The following is a 17,427-nucleotide window of genomic DNA, read 5'->3' as shown; positions in this document are numbered from 1 at the left end:
ATCTCCCTCGCCCCGACATCCATCTCAACCGAAAATAATTTTCTGGACCAACCCACGCCCTCGGGCCCGGTCCGCCCCGAGATCACGCTTCTGATGCCCCCCCCCCTTCTGGCTCTGCACCGAAGCCTGCAAAAAAGCCTTCCGGATCCGAAAAGCCCCACTCTAAATTGGGCACGGAGCCAAAACCTTCGGGATCGAAGCCAAAAATTCCGGCTCCGAACCACATTATTTGGTACAGAAACATACTTCGGATTCAAAGACACCAACTCTGAAATTTTCGGCATCGAAACCTTCGGCGCCGACTGATGCACCGAAGTGACCAAAAAAGCACAGTTTTGACGATCCACTCGATAAACCGGACCCGAAACAGATGGTGTTGTTTATTAATCCTCAGACTGGACATATTACTACAAAAGTGACTCTAAAAAGAAGGACTGATGCAGAAGAGGACTATCACATTCCCTTGAAGAAGATAATTGTTGGAACTAACTCTTCCCCCACCTCCTCTTCCTCCTACTCTTCATTCACCCTCTTCTCAGTTTCTACCTGTGCCAACTTCACCTGAAAATTCACCACTTACACCTCACAGTCAGGATGATGGGGATGATGATGATATTCAGCCTATACCTACAGACCTATGGAACGACTACAACACTAACTCGCCCACAGGCAATGATCCTGACTTATACCCCACCAAGCCCTCTCCACCGGACGAAAGTGTAGGCCACATTGAATTGATGGGTAGGACAGCTAATTACCATGGGGTGCAGCTCCACAAAGATTCTCTTGAAGAGAATTTTCTCTTTGAAACCCTTAGCAGTACACAAAAATCATCCCACACGTTACCCATGCTCAAAGAGAAGATTAGGCATGTAGACAATATCTTTAATGATCCTGTCAGGGCACGTATCCTTACCCCTAGGGTAGATAAGAAATCTAAGTCAGCACCATCCGACCCAGTCAACATAAAGGGACAATTACCATTGGACTCATTGGTGGTGTCCGACGCATGCAAAAGAGTCCACTCCCAAACTACAGGCGATCCTCCACCCGCATATAAAGAATCTAAGCTTCTTGATGCTTCTGTGAAAAGGGTAGCCTCTCAGGCAGCAAACTTCTGGTGCATATCTAACACACAAGCATTGTTAGCTAGATACGACCGTGCACACTGGAATTAAATGGAACAATTACTCCAATTTCTACCCCAAGAACATAGAACTAAAGCTTAAGACCTAGTGAGATAGGAACAACTTATATCAAATAATCAAATCAGGTGCTCCCTAGATGCTGCGGACACAGCTGCCAGAGCGGTAAACACCAGTGTCCTGTTACGAAGGCACGCCTGTCTTCGCATATCTGGGTTCAAACCTGATGTCCAGACTTCCATACTAAACACACCCTTAGATAAGGAACACCTCTTTGGTCCAATGGTAGATTCTTCACTGGAAAAGATGAAGAAAGACACTGAAGTGGCCCTTCAGTCAACACAAGGCCGTGGTTCCTTTCGGCGCTCATTCAATCGAGCAGGGTCCAAAAATACTTCCTCAGAGACTACATCCACCTACAAGGGCAATAACCAACCCTCTGGCTTAAAAAATTACTTCAGTGGGGGTTGCAGAGGAGACAACGGCAGAGGTAGAGGGTCAGACACACGTACCTCCCCCTCTAATACAAAACAGTGACTTACCTATACTTCCTCCCGACCACTTAACACCTGTCGGGGGAAGACTGTCACATTTGTTACCAACTTGGCAGTCAATAACAACAGATAAGTGGGTTCTATAGATTATCCTTTCTGGTTACTGCCTGGAGTTCATCAACATTCCTCCAAACATTCCTCCAAAGGCACACAAACTTTCACGGGACCACCTACACCTCCTCCAACAAGAGGTACAGTCTCTATTTCTAAAAAGAGCTATAGAACCAGTACCGCTACAACACCAAGGATTGGGCGTGTACTCGTTTTACTTCCTAATACCCAAAAAGGACGATTCTCTCAGACCAATATTAGATCTCAGGGAACTAAATGTATACATAGTCGGACCATTTCCAAATGGTAACACTTCAACAAGTACTACCTCGTTTGCAAAAAGGCGACTTTCTGTCTACTCTAGACTTACATGACGCTTACTTTCATATTCCAATCCACCCTGCTCATCGCAAATTTCTCAGGTTTGTGTTAGCGGGTCAACATAACCAATTCAAGGTACTCCCATTCGGAGTCACTATTGCCCCTAGAGTCTTCACAAAGTGTCTGGTGGTAGTAGCTGCTCATCTAAGAAGACAAAGCATCCATGTCTTCCCATACTTGGACGACTGGCTCATCAAAGCCAACACATACCAACAATGTCTCAAGCATACTTCCATAACTATTCAGTTACTGCATCAATGTGACAAAATCACATCTTCAGCCAACCAATACTCAGAACTATCTAGGAGCCACCTTAGATACTCAAAAGGCTCTCGTGTTTCCCAACACAGCCAGAATTTGCAACATTCAGGCTTTAGTTCTCCAGTTTCAACCCAATCAATCACTTCCAGCTTGGGTTTATATGCAACTGCTGGGGATGATGGCATCTTGCATCATGATAGTTCCCCATGCCAGTCTGCACATGCGTCCACTTCAAGAATACTTAGCCAGTCAGTGGAACCAGTTATATGGTCAATTAACCGATCTAGTGTTGTTAAGCAGCCGTACTCATCGCTCTCTGTAGTAATGGAACACACAAAATGTATCAAAAGGACAGCCCTTTATAGACCCGGTTCCACAGATAGTACTAACAGCAGACGCATCCCTAACTGTCGGGGGGGATCTCATCTTTGGCAAAACACACTGTACAAGGCCTGTGGAGCCAACAACAAAAGTTGCTCCACATCAACCATTTAGAGTTGATGGCAATATTTCTGTCAAGACTTTTCAGACCCATCTAGCAGGCAAAACTGTCTTGGTTCATACAGACAACATGACAGCTATGTATTACATACAAAAAATGGGGGCGGGAAACACTCTCTCGAACTGTCCCACTTGGCCCAAGACATCTGGAGGTGGGCTATTCACCACAAGATCTATCTTCTAGTGGAACACCTCCCAGATTGCGGACCTCCTCAGGAGGCAGAGTCACCAAATACACAAATGGGTACTTCACCCTCAAGTTCTCCTCCCATACTTCCAAGCTTGGGGAGTCCCTCAGATAGATCTGTTTGCCACACACCAAAATGCTAAATGCCAAGCTTCGCCTCCAGGTACCCACACCCGTTATCCAAGGACAATGCACTATGGATGAACTGGTCAGGGATATTTGCCTATGCTTTTCCGCCTCTCCCACTCATTCCATCAGTGGTTCGGAAACTCAGACAAGTATCTCTCACATTAATCCTAGTAGCTCCTACATGGGGACGTCAACCTTGGTTCCCAAACCTGTTGGAGCTCTCTCTGGTCCCACATCAAAAATTGCATTTAACTTCCAGTCTCCTCACACAGCCATGGATAAATCAAGAACTCAGATCTCAAACAACTGACTCGCGATCTGGCTCCTAAAGTCATAGAGTTTGGTTATCTGAATCTTCCACCAGACTGTATGAACATCATTAGAGAGGCTAGAAAACCTACCTCAAGAGCTTGTTACGCAGCTAAATGGAAACATTTTCTTATTGCAATAACAATCATATCAAACCTCTTGATGCTTCAATACAAAACATTATCTGTTATCAGTTACACTTGCAGCAGTCAGCATAGGCTTATACCTCCATCAGACTGCATCTTGCTGCAATAGATGCGTATCTTCTGAATAGACAACATTTATCGCTATTTAGAGTGCCTGTAATTAAAGCTTTTATGGAAGGACTAAAACAAGTCATACCACCAAGAATTCCAACTGCCCCAGTGTGAAATCTTAACATATTCTTCACAAGATTAATGGGCCCACCCTTTGAACCCCGGCACAAATGTGAACCAAAGTTCCTCTCTTGGAAAACAACTTTCCTCAATGCGATCACTTCATTGAAGAGAGTGGGTGAACTACAGGCACTAATCATAGAACCTTTTTTCCAACTACACAAAGATAAAGTGGTTCTTCGTACCAATCCCAAATTTCTACATAAGGTAGTATCTGCATTTCACAGAAATCAGTCGGTAGAATTACCTGTATTCTTCCCTCAACCTGACTGTGTTGCTGAACGAGCTCTACACACCTTGGATGTCAGAAGAGCCCTTTTGTACTACTTGAAAGAACAAAATCATTTCCTAAGACCGAATAACTCTTTGTTGCTTTTGCACCGCCTCACAAGGGTAATCCTATCTCTAAATCAGGTATTGCAAGGTGGATTGTTAAATGTATTCAAATTCCACATTCACGCTAGGGGTCACTAAGGCGTTCTTAGGAAACATTCCTATAGCTTACATTTGCAAAGCTGCAACATGGTCTACACTGCACACATTCACAAAGCAGTATTGTGTAGATGTGTTAGCATGACAACAAGCTAATGTGGGTCAAGCAGTACTTAAACACTGTTTCACACAACTCCAACAGATACAGGATAGCCACCGCTTTTGGGGGCTACTGCTGTATAGTCTGCACAGCATGTGATCTGCATCTCACTTGCCTCAAATTGAAAATGCTACTTACCCAGTATACATGTGTTCTTGGCATGTAGGGCTGTAGTTACATGCGCCCACCCACCTCCCCGGGTACCTGTAGCTGCTGTAGTTCTCGCTTTACTATACATACAGATGCATGCACATCTCTATTCTTTACTACTACTCCATTCTCACCCTCTGCGGGAAAACAATCTGAAATTGGCGTTGAAGCCCATGCGCACTATCACCGAAAGGAAGAGTCACCTATCTTGTGACTTGCCAGGCGTCTTAGAAGAAAAACAAAGCGTAAACATCCAGACCCAACACTAGATGGCGAACTATGCACAGCATGTGACTCAACAACTCTACATGCCAAGAACAATCAATCAATCAGAGTACTTGTAAAGCGCACTACTCACCCGTGAGGATCTCAAGGCGCTAAGGGGAGGTGGGTGCCGCTACTGCTCAAAGAGCCAGGTCTTGAGGAGTCTTCTGAAGGCGAGTAGTTCTTGGGTCTGCCGTAGGTGGGTAGGGAGGGTGTTCCAGGTCTTGGCGGCGAGGTAGGAGAAGGATCTGCCGCCGGAGGTCGTTCGTTGGATGCGGGGGACAGAGGCGAGGGCGAGGCTGACGGAGCGGAGCTGGCGGGTGTGGGTGTAGAAGCTGAGTCTGCTGTTCAGGTAGGCTCGTCCGGCGTTGTGGAGTGCTTTGTGTGCGTGGGTGAGGAGATTGAAGGTGATCCTCTTGTCGACGGGGAGCCAGTGTAGGGCTATCAGGTAGGGCGTGATGTTGCTGCGGTGGGGGACGTTAACGATCAGTCGGGCGGAGGAGTTTTGGATGCGTTGTAGTCGTCATAGGTGTTTGGCTGGGATTCCTGCATAGAGTGCGTTGCCGTAGTCCGGTCTGCTGCTGACGAGGGCCTGTGTCACCGTTCTTCTTGTTTCGGTCGGGATCCACTTGTAGATCCTGCGGAGCGTGCGGAGGGTGTTGTAGCAGGAGGAGGAAATGGCATTCACCTGCTTAGACATGGAGAGGGAAGAGTCGAGGATGAATCCTAGGTTGCGTGCATGGTCGGTGGGTGTCGGTGCTGTTCCCAGTGTGGTCGGCCACTAGGGGTGGGTCCAAGGATGAGGACCTCCGTCTTGTCCGAGTTCAATTTCAGACGGCTGCTCCTCATCCAGTCGGCGACGGCCTTCATTCTCTCGTGGAGGTTTGTTTTGGCAGTGTGTGGGTCCTTGGTGAGGGAGAGGATGAGCTGGGTGTCGTCGACGTTGGAGATGATGTTGAGGTTGTGATGGCGGGCCACTTGTGCAAGGGGGGCCATGTAGACATTGAACAGCGGAGGGCTGAGGGATGAGCCCTGGGGGACGCAGCAGATGATGTTGGTGGCTTCGGATGGGAAAGGTGGGAGGCGGACGCTCTGGGTTCTGCCGGAGAGGAAGGACGTGGTCCAGTCAAGGGCCTTCTCTTGGATTCAGGCTTCTTGGAGGCGTGTCTTTAGAGTGCGATGGCAGACCGCGTCGAAGGCGGCTGACAGGTCCAGGAGGATGAGGGCTGATGTTTCGCCGTTGTCTAGTTGGCGCCTGATGTCGTCTGTGGCGGCGATGAGGGCTGTCTTGGTGCTGTGGTTTCGTCTGAATCCGGACTGGGACGGGTCCAAGATGTTGTTGTCTTCGAGGTGGCGGGCCAATTGCATGTTGACGATTTTCTCGATGACCTTCGCCGGGAACGGGGGCAGGGAGATGGGCCGGAAGTTCTTGAGGTCCTTTGGGTCCGCCTTGGGCTTCTAGAGGAGGGCGTTGATTTTGGCGTGCTTCCACCTTTCCGGGAATGTCGCTGTTTCGAAGGAGATGTTGATGACCTTCCATAGTTGGGGTGCGATAGCTGCGTCTGCTTTGTTGAATACGTGGTGTGGGCACGGGTCTGACCGAGATCCTGAGTGGATGGAGTTCATGACCTTGCATGGCTCGTCATCGTTGACGTTTGACCTGGAGGTCAGGCGGTTGGCGCTAGTGGTGTTCGCAGGGGAGGTGTAGTCGGGGCAGTCGTGGTGTTGAAGCTGTCGTGGATGTCAGCGATCTTGCGGTGGAAGAAGATGGCCAGTGAGTCGCACAGTTCTTGTGAGGGCGGGATGTCGTTGGCGTTGGCGCTGGGGTTGGAGAGTTCTTTTACGATGCTGAAGAGCTCTTTGCTGTCATGTGCGTTGTTATCCAGGAGGTCTTTGAAGGAGGATGTCTTGGCTAATCTAATGAGGTGGTGATGTCTGCAGGTGGTGTCCTTGTGGGCTGCGTGGTTGTCCGGTGTGCGTTCATGGAGCCATTTCTTCTCCAGTTTCCGGCATGCGCGTTTGGAGATCTGGAGCTTGTCGGTGAACCAGGTGGCTCTCTTGTTGGCGTGGCTGTTGGAGGGTTTCTTGAGTGGGGCGAGGGTGTTGGGGCAGTTGTCGATCCACTGTCTGAGGTTGCGGGCTGCGGCGTCTGGGTTGGTGGGGTCGGTGGGTGGGTTCTGGGCGAGGGTGGTGATCAGCTGGTCTTCGGTGACTTTGTCCAGCAGCGGCAAGGCAGCTGTTGGGTGCGGTGGTGCGTGGTTGGTTTCTTGAAGGTGAAATGGATGCAGCGGTGGTCGGTCCAGTGGAGTTCGGTGGTGTGGTCGAAGGCAACGTGGGTGCTTGTGGAGAAGATGGGGTCCAGCGTGTGGCCGGCGGCATGGGTGGGTGCGGTAACGAGTTGTCTGAGGCCGAGGTTGGCGGTCAGCGTGGCGGAGTTGGCGTCGTCGTTGTTCTCGAGGTGGAAGTTCAGGTCCCCAAGGAGGAAGTAGTCCGTGGAGGTGAGTGTGTGGGTGCTGGTGAGGTCGGCGAAGGAGTCGCAAAACTGAGCCCGGGGTCCGGGGGGTCTGTAGACGAGTGTTCCTCTGAGGGTGGTGTTTGGGTCGGTGTGGATCCGGAAGTCTGCATGGGTGGCGACCTTGAGGGTGGACTTGTGGACGATGGCTACTCCTCCTCCGATTCCGTTGGCGCGATCCCTGCGGGTGATCTTGTAGCTGTCTGGGATGGCTATGGTAATTTCGGGCTCCGAGGAGTCGTTCCACCAGGTCTCTGCTCAGAAGGCCACGTCTGGGGCGGAGGTGTCGAGCAGATCCCAGAGCTCGGCGGCGTGTTTGTGTGCGGAGCGGGTGTTGAGGAGTATGCAGCGGAGGTGGTTGGGTCCAGTCCTTGGAGGTTTGGTGGCTCGGTCGCAAGTGAAGCTGCAGGCGCGGCAGGAGAAGGGTCCTTGGGTCCGTTTCGGGGCGGCCTGGAAGCAGGTGTGGTTTTGGCTGGCGTTGAGTGTGTAGAGGGTGCTGGCGTCGTAGTGGAGTCTGGTGTTGCGGCGTTCATGAGGTCCAGGGGGTTTTGGGGCTGGTCCAGGCACGGACGGGCGCAGACGGGCTTGCCTTAGGCGTGACTTCGGCACGCCAGCGGCGCACCCGTAGCGCGCGGCCGCGCAGCATCTGGTATATATGGGGAGGGAGGAGCAGCTGGCAGGCGGGAGGCGGGAGCAGCAAGTGGGCAGGGGGCGGGGAAACAGTGAGACAGAAAGCAGAATGGGGCGCAAATAGGGGGAAAACAGTGGCACAGAGATCAAGAACGGGGCACAACCGAGGGGAAAAACAAGTGGAACAGAAGCAAAAATGGGGCACACAGACCGGGAGAAACAGTGGCACAGACAGTAAAAACAGGGCACACAGAGGAGGAAAACAGTGGCACAGAGGTCAAAAACTGGGCACAACAGGGGAAAAGCGAGTGGCACAGAAGCAAAAATGGGGCACACAGAGGGGGAAAACAGTGGCACAGAGGGCACAAATGGGGCACAGAAACGGGGGTAGAGCACACTTACCAGCGGGTACTTGGCAGCAGGGGCAGACAGGCAGAGCTGCGTGGAGGGGGAGCAACCTACCAGGAGAGTCAGGGGTCGCTCACCTCACTGCGCAGTGTATGGCATATATGGGGAGGTGGGAGGGAGGAGCAGCTGGGAGACTGGAGCAGCGAGTGGGCAGGGGGCAGGGAAACAGTGGGACAGAAAACAGAATGGGGCGCAAAGAGGGGGAAAACTGGCACAGAGGTCAAGAACGGGGCACAACAAAGGGGAAAAACGAGTTGCACAGAAGCAAAAACGGGGCACACAGAGGGGGAGAAACAGTGGCACAGAAAGCGAAAACGGGGCACACAGATGGGGAAAACAGTGGCACAGAGGTAAAAACGGGGCACATCAGAGGGGAAAAACGAGTGGCAGAGAAGCAAAAACGGGGCACACAGAGGGGGGAAAAAACAGGCACAGAGGGCACAAACGAGGCACAGAAACGGGGGTAGAGCACACTTACCAGCAGGTACTCGGCAGCAGGGGCACACAGGCGGAGCTGCTTGGAGGGGGAGCGACCTACCAGGAGGGTCAGGGGTCACTCCTACTGGGTATGTAGCCATTTCCTTACAATGCAGGCATTACATCGTAGTGCCTATACAACACAGTCAGTACTACGACTACGACGTTACCACGAGTTCCATTACAACGCAAGTCATTACAACGACTTGCTTTAGGCAATGCGGTATTGTACTAATACACGACTGGAGTTGAAATAATACTTTAAACTATTCTAAAGTCCAGCACCCGTTTTAGTTTCTGCACGAGTGTGAGTTCTCCAATTAAGTAGTGAGGAATCCAGATTTTTTGCCACAATACTTTGAAAGAGAAGCTTGCTCAGGCGTGGCAACAACTGAGCACTTACTAAGTTTTAGCAGGAGAGGACAGCTTCGCCATGATAGCACATAAAAACATTGACTGAAAAAACATAATTGCAGAAGCTGATTCAGGAACGCCTGCTATAAAAATATCTAACATACACAGGGCTGTGTGACTGGTGCCACCGCAACAGGTGCTGAATTTTCCAGGGGGCACCTGTTTGGAAGTATTTTATGGTTTTAAAAGCACCTGCTACTCCATTGTTGGCCTCTGGCAATTTTCATACAGCAATAAAATGTCAAGATAACTCTGGTGATTCATGTTCTTCCTGGAGAGAGGAGGAGTTTTGTCTAGTGTAAGTTTTAATTCATTTTATGGTAGCACAGAGAGTTAATGTGCCGTGTGGGGCACCAATAAACATTGTCGTGCAAGGCGCCACCAGCGTTAAAGCCGGCCCTGAACATACATAACCAACTCACTAAAAACATTCCTACTAGCTCCTAAATCCCTGTACCAAATACTTACTGCATATATGTTTAGATTAGGGTAAAAGTACTAAAGTAGCCAAAACTATATATACCCAACACACAATGCGTTTTTGGCCTTGTAGTGGGGTAGGGAGGCCCTGAATCAGGTTAGCTACGTCTGTTTCGGTTTTTCATCCTGGGTCAAGAACAAAATACAAAACAGTGACCTCTGCTGAAAACAGAAAAGAGAGCCCGGTATACATCTGGGCCTTTATAATGTGTCATGCGCACTGTTAATGTTTGCACCATGATGCACCTTTAAACAGGTGCACAGGGTGCAAACCTGTGAAGTGCACCCAATTACAATAAACTTGGGTCTGTCCTAGGGGCAGCACAATCAATGGGATGCAGAGTGGCTGCTTTAATCAGCCACTCAGTGTTTCAATGTGCGGGAGGCACCCACTTGCACTTAGAGAGGGACAGAGATCTCCCGGCAGGCAGGTGCAGTGTATGACTGCACTCTCTTGCAGGGGATGTCTGGTCGGTCCATGGGAAGTGCTTTGACAGTGTGCCACCTTTATATGGTGCACTGTTAGTGCGTCTCCTGATAGCTTCTTTGCCGTTGCACCCTCATCCATAATATGGCAAGGGTGCAGAGGTAAATAGATTCCCTCATTTGATGCTACATGTGCACTTGTGAAATCACTATTACAGAAGAGCCCGCACAATCGTATGCGACTCCTTTTGTAATAACAAAGTCACCTGAATGCACACACAGCGGGAGAAAACACCTGTTGCTCCCCAGGGCACTGTATGTAATATGGCTCCCGAATGTCAAAATGTGAAACCAGATTACTTGGATTCAATACTGGCTCCCCTGCATGTTTAAATTGTGTGTTCCTAGGCAAACATTTTATTTCAGAGCCTCAGTTTACTTTATTATCACACATGAGAGCACTTTTATATACTTAAGTTCAGGATGTCCACCATACAAGCACCTCTTATTTTTGATTTAATATACTGTAATGTTGCTCCATCTACAATAAGAATCTAGGCCATTTTTAGGGTTCACATGACTACTTTAGGGGATACGTGAAGGGCCTGAGGACTATTCACAAACTGCATAGTGCAGCACATTGTATTGTACTGCAATAGCTGTACAAACATACTACAACATGCTATTCACAAAGTGCCCTTCTAAAGTTCTTCTGTTTTTCACAGTAGTATTTTAGTACTGCAGTTTTTGAATAGGCTTTTGTAAGATGCTTGTACTTCTACAAAACATACTTGCAAAATGCAGTTTGTTAATAGTCCCCAGGCTCTTCAGCTTAATGGAGACATGTAAGTTACACTTTTGGGAGTACATTCACACTAGGATTTCAAGAATAGCCAAAAAGTAGTAAACATACTCAAAAGTGTAAATTAATTGTGTAAATAGTGACTGGTTTACCCAATAAATTGTAAATCTGCATCCATAGAAATACTCCTTGAATGAGTGTAAATTATTTTTGGGATTCACAACCATTGGCAGTAGTGGACTTGGGAAGCTGCACCAGTCACAGGTTTCCATATGTACTACTTGCAATCAAACACTCAAAAGGGGATGGGATGAATACTTGCTAATAGTCTAACCAGAGACAGTTGCTTGGGGTAACATCCAACCCATCGCTTTTCACTCACTGTGCCATTCTAGGCGAAGCCCTCCTAATGCCCATTAGGCTCTCTTCCCCATGGTAATTGTTCATTCTGTCTCTTGGTCATCTCATCCCTGCACCCTGCAGCCCACTACTTTTTTAGTTTCGAAATTTCAGATTCAAATCCCCCGAATCTCACTGACTGAATTCTATACCCTGTTTATAACTGCCTGAAGCGTGTGTGTGTGTAATTGATGTTTAAATGCAATAGTTATTTTAGCACTAGATGTTCTGTCTGTTTTTTCGCAGCCCATTTCTTTTATTCTCTATTTCAATGGGTGTTTGGCATTTTCTTTGCTCTGCAGTGCCGCCTGACAAGCGTTTTCACAGTTTCTTGGGGAATCGTGCCACCTACTGGTGCTTAGTATTGGTACAACACCCTCTATTAAAAGAAATGAAAGGAAAATCGTGTGTACGGCTAGCTCTGCGCTACCTTTGACTACCATTTCAGACATGAACTGGTCTTTCGGGAAGCCTTGGTGTTTCTCTTCAGGCCATTGACTGCGCAGAGGTAGACATTTTGCTGGCCAGGCCACACCGGCTATTCAGAGACACCGGTCTCGTCTATCTGGAAAATGTCGCAGAACAGTAGAGGCTACAGTTACTCCATCTTTCTTTCTTCCTTCCTTCCCCTTCCACTTGCACTCAGTCTACATAAAGGCACTTTTGCAAGTATCACTAAGTACTTGACTCCAGAATGTTCATTGTATGTAGTGTGTATATTCAGAGACGTGCTACTTCTATTGTTGCAATCGCCCACATGTATTAAATGCGTGCCAGGGTTGAACTTTCCTATAAAGTTCTTTATTAACATAATGGTTAAATTAAATGAACAAAGACAGTCTTCCAACGGTGGCTTCACAACTGTGCTGGGTACTGGCGTGAAAAGACCCAAGGCCCTGCAGCACTCACTGTCTGCAAATAGCAGGGCATAAGTAGGGGCTACTTGCAGGAACACGGTGTCCGCCCACTCATTTCACAGGGTGAACGCCGTCCCCCCTGCCAAGAAGTTGGGCCCCACAGAAATATGCTCAACTTGGCCCAGTGTAATTTTCAAACACAAGACACATTCAGCAGCGCTTGCACGTTGTCTGTGTTCGATTCCCAGCAGCAACATGCAGGCAGCCAGGGAGATTTTTTTCACCTCCAACTGGGTCGAAGTTAAGGGGCCGTCAGGCCTCCTTTTGTTTGAATATCCTGTGGTCCGGAACCTCACACTTAAATGTAAATGCCACGGAGGGGAAACATAGAGGCACAGTTTATTATCTCTTCACGAGTACTTCAGAGGCAGCTTTTGCCTTTGTTCAGTCCCTGTATATAATAGATGCATGCACTGTAAGACTGCCAGGTGTGTTGGTCTGTCCCAGTATTTACACAAATTACAATCTCAATAGCACTATTTTATTTTTTATAGCGCTATGCAACCCAATGCAGGGTGTCAGAGCTCATTAGTTACATGAGACAATGAGGGCTACAAGGTGTAAGAGTCACATGTCCTTCATACCTCACTGTGGTCTTTTAGAAGGAATACAATGTATGAACTGCAGGTAACAAAAGAATCTCTGTGTTAAAGGCAGTATCCCACTTTACTATCTACATAAAATAAAAATCTGTCATTTGCGTGTTAGATGATGTGCTTTGCAGGAGACACATTTACCTTCTCTACTTCTTTGATTCAAATCTGGGACTTTACAAAACACACATCTCTTTGGCAAGTGCATTAACCACCGGAGTTATCTCACCATTATCAGTATTCCCTGAGATTTACTGGGCACCTTCACAGCAGATGCCTTAACCAAATCAAATATTTTAAAATGTAGACTTTGAAACCAAGTAAGCTAAACAGATCTACTACCATGCTTCTCCTTGTTGCCAATTTCTTTGTGGCAGGGTTCAAAAAAATAAATGTTTTAGTTGAGGCCCAGATTTTGTGTTGCGATTGTGTCACTTTTTTGGCACAACCCAAAGCCAAATATAATTTGGTTAGTCTCTTAATGCGCTTAAATGTACTAATTATATACATGATAAACATATGTGTGAGGTCTTAATATCTGATGTCACTTCTTGTGATGTCACTTCCAGTGAGGTCTCTTCCTGTGATGTCATGTACAATGTCTCGCGTCATGACATCATGCACTGTGATGGCATGTGTCATGATTTCACTTGCATACTTCCTAACCTGGTTAGTCTCTCCACTTCTTTTTTTTTTTTAGGACTTGTGCCCTGGCAAATTGTAAGGTTTCTCAACTGTGGTACACGTAGGGGTGCATGAAATCTTCTATGAGTTGTGCCCACCCTGCCCGAACCTCCTGGCCCAGTGCTTAATTTGTGCCGAGGTTTCCGGTGTTCGGCAACGGCACTTAGGGTTGTGTGCCACATGGTAGTGCTGTTTAACTGGTTTAGAGATTGGCACAACAACAGTTGTTTATTCATTCAAAAAATATTACAGACAACTAATACCTTGTGTCCGAGCTATTCTTATAGCTCTGGGGCCTGGAATAGTCTAAATTGTCACACTTTAGGAGTGTGATTGTTAGAAGTTGTGTTGGTACTGTTGTTGACTGCACTGGCAGGGGTAATGTGAGCTGCGGTAGCCTCCTGACGAGGGCCCTGGCACTTATTGTTTTACAAATTAAGCATGACTTTGCCTCCTCTTGTAAGAAGACCCAGCAGAACCTCATCTTGTGAGAAGACCCAGCGGAAGTCAGTCTCCCTATTATAAAACACTTTAACGGGGAAAGCTGGAGGAGATCACATCAAAGAGTTTGTTTGACATGTTCTGTACTGACCCCTGTTATTATTTTGTAGGACATTGTGCCATGTCTGTTAGAACCTTATCACCTCCACAACATCCACTTGCAGAAAGATTCCCAGAGTGAAGTGGACAGAGGAGAAACCAGAGGGCAATAATGCATGATAACACCCTGCCCGGGATAGCTAATTGTTTTCTGTTGGTAAATTATTTTTAATGTGTTTGCCGATCCAAATAAACCATTTTCCCAAATTCAAAGACTAGATTTGAGTATTTGACTCTGTTTAACAGTGCTTTAAATGAGAAACAATAAGTGCAGGTACTCATTAAAACGAGCTAGAGGTGTTGCAGCACATACTAAGACACATTAGAAATGCTTTTATATAAACAAAACCGTTTAACTCGTTGCACAAAATAGAAGCCATATGTGATGATATGTTAACACTTCCTTGTTTTGTAATATTTCCAGCTTCTTAGTGTCATTCTGTTATTTGCCGTTCGGCACAATACTATCTATTCTCGAGAGTGCACTCACACGGAAAGAAACAAGCAGACATGCACACACAAAGCATTCCACACATTTCCTTTAATATACCTCCTGACAGTGTCCACATTTATAATAGTGCCCCTTTATTAGTAAAATAATACTCTGCAGGCTGTAATTGTGTATAAATGTATATTTATTCCCGGAGCGCCGGGGAGACGCGACCGCTAACTAACAGGGCTCGGCCGCTATGCCAAAATGGCCGCCCTTCTGGTTCCGGTCTGAGCAACGGGTGAAAGACTAGACCGTCACCACATATCGCCCCCCTTTAAACGCCAACAACAATATGTACGGTTTACATTAGAACAGTCTTACTTGATGCTCAAACCTCCTAGGCACTCTCTCCACTCTGCCTGCTCTCGTTCTCACTTCTCCCTTCACTGTCTCTCTCTTGATGATGCTGGGGGCACTGTCCTGCCAGCTTCTCACACTTTTGTTTCCTTGATCGACCTCATTCAGACTCTGGTTCCTCTCCTTGCTACTTTCCTCCCAGGCGGTCCCTTCTCCTATTGTAGTTTCTTCTCCTTCCTTGGTGTCAACGTGCTCATTCTCCATTCTCCGCACTTCCTCTCTTCTTACCCGTCCTTGTTCTTCTTTGTCTACAGCAGGATGTGGTTCTTCTTCTGAGACTGTCCCCCATTGGAGAATCTTGTTACACTTCGCCATCCGATCTTGAGACCACACTTTGCCGTCACTTAACAAAGCTGATCTGGTATATAGTTCAATGACCTTGAGGGGTGGAGTGAATTTGCTTTCTCCTTTTCTCTTCATTATCGCGTCAACCAGACCAGAGGAGGCATCGCCATCGTCCACAAGAACACCATCCGGATCACGACCAACTTCGACGTTACCCCCACAGCCGCCGAACATCTCCATTTCCAGATACACACGGACCCCAGGACCACACTCAGAGGCACCCTCATCTACCGACCCCCAGGACCCCGCACACAATTCAGGGAAGACATCGCAGACTTCATCAGCCCACACGCCCTCCCCTCCGCTGACTACATCCTCCTAGGGGACCTCAACTTCCACCTGGAGAACAACAACGACAACAACACCACCACCCTTCTGGACAACCTCGCCAACCTCGGACTCACGCAACTGGTGAACACCCCCACCCACTACGCCGGACACACGCTTGACCCAATCTTCTCCTCCAGCAAGCACATCTCCTTCAGCCATTCCACCGGACTCCACTGGACAGACCACAGCTGCGCCCACTTCAGCTTCAGAAAGACCACAAATCACCACCTCCCGCAACAGGTTTCCACGCAGGAACTGGAACAAGATCACCACCGAGCAGCTCACCGCATCACTGAATCAGAACCCTCCCACCAGATCAACGGACCCCAACCAAGCAGCCCTCAACCTCGCACAGTGGATCACCAACTGCGCCGACGACCTCGCACCCCTGAAAACCCATCCCAGCAGGCCCGGAAGCAAGAAAGCCCAGTGGTTCACCGACGACCTCAAAAACTCCAAGAAGAACTGCCGCACCCTCGAGAATGCCTGGCGAAAGAACACGACCACAGACAACATGACCGCCCTCAAGCACGCCATCCGCAAACACCACCAGCTGATCCACACCACCAAGAAGACAGCATTCAAGGAACGACTAGACAACAACGCACACAACAGCAAGGAGCTCTTCAGCATCGTCAAAGAGCTCTCCAACCCCAGCGCCGGAAACAACGACATCACTCCCTCGCAAGACCTCTGCGACTCACTCACCACGTTCTTTCACAGCAAGATCGCCGACATACACAACAGCTTCGGCGAACAGACCAAGCACCCCACCACGGATCCGACGCCCCCCACCACCACCCTCCGCGACTGGACCCCGGTCAGCACTGAAGACACCACCGGCATGATGAACACCATCCACTCCGGATCACCAACCGACCCATGCCCCCACCACGTCTTCAACAAGGCCGACTCCGTCATCGCACCCCAACTCTGGGACATCATCAACTGCTCCTTCAACACCGCCACCTTCCCGGAGAGCTGGAAACACGCCGAACTCACCGCCCTTCTGAAGAAACCATCAGCAGACCCCACCGACCTCAAGAACTACCGCCCCATCTCGCTCCTCCCGTTTCCTGCCAAAGTCATCGAGAAGACCGTCAACAAACAGCTGGCCGCCTTCCTCGAGACTAACGGATCCCTCGACCACTCACAGTCCGGCTTCCGAGCCAATGACAGCACGGAGACCGCCCTCATCGCAGCCACCGACGACATTCGAACCCTGCTCGACAACGGGGAAACAGCGGCCCTCATCCTCCTGGACCTCTCCGCAGCATTCGATACTGTCTGCCACCGCACCCTAGTACAACGCCTCAGCAACATCGGAATCCAAGAGAAGGCATTGGAGTGGATCATTTCGTTCCTCACCGGAAGAACCCAGAGCGTCCGCCTCCCCCCGTTCAGATCAGAGGCCACCAAAGTCATCTGCGGCATACCACAAGGATCATCACTCAGCCCCACCCTCTTCAACGTGTACATGAGCCCGCTCGCAGCCATCGCATGCCAACACAGCCTCAACATCATCTCCTACGCCGAAGACACCCAGCTGATCCCCTCCCTCACCAACGACCCCGCCACCGCCAGAACCAACCTGCACGAAGGGATGAAAGAAGTAGCAAAGTGGATGAAGAACAGCCGTCTGAAACTGAACTCAGACAA

This window comes from Lissotriton helveticus, chromosome 3_1 (genome assembly GCF_964261635.1).
Source record: "Lissotriton helveticus chromosome 3_1, aLisHel1.1, whole genome shotgun sequence".
Lineage (NCBI taxonomy): Eukaryota > Metazoa > Chordata > Amphibia > Caudata > Salamandridae > Lissotriton > Lissotriton helveticus.
Note: the sequence above shows the minus strand (reverse complement) of the source record.